The sequence below is a fragment of the Scyliorhinus torazame genome, chromosome 24, assembly GCF_047496885.1.
Source record: "Scyliorhinus torazame isolate Kashiwa2021f chromosome 24, sScyTor2.1, whole genome shotgun sequence".
Taxonomy (NCBI): domain Eukaryota; kingdom Metazoa; phylum Chordata; class Chondrichthyes; order Carcharhiniformes; family Scyliorhinidae; genus Scyliorhinus; species Scyliorhinus torazame.
In genome coordinates this window covers 25,844,766-25,846,225 of record NC_092730.1, presented here as the reverse complement: position 1 = coordinate 25,846,225, position 1,460 = coordinate 25,844,766, and positions in this window count along the sequence as shown.

Sequence of the window (1,460 nt, the reverse complement as noted above, 5' to 3'; positions counted from 1 at the left end):
GGCACATAGCCATGATTAGAGTAGGTGGTGGGGGAGGGGTTGGCATGGGTGCATATGAGGCGGCTTCATGCAAGGGCACAAGTCTGGGGGCGTTGGTAACTGCGCCTCTGCCGTTCCCGCTGGCACGGTACCCCACCAGCCCCGTGGTGGTGGCGGCCCTGAGAGTCTGGGGCAGTGGAGGCGGCATGTGGGGGGCATCGGTCTGGTCCCCAATCTGCGATAATCACCGGTTTGCCCCGGGGAGCATGGATGGGGGGTTCTGAATATGGCAGAGAGTGGGGATTGAGAGGATCGGGGACTTGTTTATAGAGGGGGAGATTTCTGAGCATGAGGGTGCTGGAGGAGAAGTTTGGGTTGGTGAGGGGAAACGAATTTCGATATCTGCAGGTGCGGGACTTTCTACGTAGACCAGTATCAACCTTCCCACTCCTACCGCTAAGGGGGATTCAGGACAGGGTAGTTTCCAGAGGGTGGGTAGGAGAAGGGAGCGTCTCTGACATTTATAAGGAACTTATGGGGTCGGAGGAGACGCAGACCGAGGAGCTGAAGCGCAAGTGGGAGGAGGAGCTGGGAGGTGAGATAGAGGAGGGTCTATGGGCGGACGTGTTGAGTAGAGTCAACGCGACCGCAACATGTGCCAGGCTCCGCCTGATACAATTCAAGGTTGTTCACCGGGCCCACATGACAGAGGCCCGGAGGAGCAGAATCTTTGTGGTGGAAGACAGGTGTGCAAAATGTGCGGGAGGACCAGCGAACCGGGGGGACTGGGGTTGAGGGGGGACTGGGGTTGAGGGGGGGGGGGGGACATGTCCGAAGCTTAGGGGATTCTGGCAGGGGTTTGCGGACGTCATGTCCACGGTGTTAAAAACAAGGGTAAGGGTGGCATTGAGTCCAGAGGTGGCGATTTTCAGGGTGTCGCAGGATCCGGGAATCCAGGAGGAGAAAGAGGCAGACGTTCTGGCCTTTGCTTCCCTGGTAGCCCGGAGGCGGTTACTATTAGCTTGGAGGGACTCAAAGCCCCCGAAGTCGGAGACCTGGCTATCGGACATGGCTAGCTTTCTCTGCCTGGAGAAAATCAAGTTTGCCCTGAGAGGGTCACTGTTAGGGTTCGCCCAGAGGTGGCAACCGTTCATCGACTTCTTCGCGGAAAATTAATCGTCAGCGGAAGGGGAAGGTAGGTTAGGGGGTTAATTAATGGTGGGACCTGTTGGGAAGGGAGGTGGTATTTGCACTATGTTTATCGTCTCATGTACATTGTTTATATTGCTGCTGTTACAATGCCAAAAAAAACTTCAATAAAATGTTTATTAAAAAGAAAATCACTCTCAATCACTGCTTTAAACACACTCAATGACTGGGATTCTGCAGCCCTCTGGGGTCGAGGTTTGCGAAAATTCAAACTCTCCACGTGAAGAACTTTGTTCTCATCTCCATCCTAAGTGGCTCTTCTCTCTCCCCGC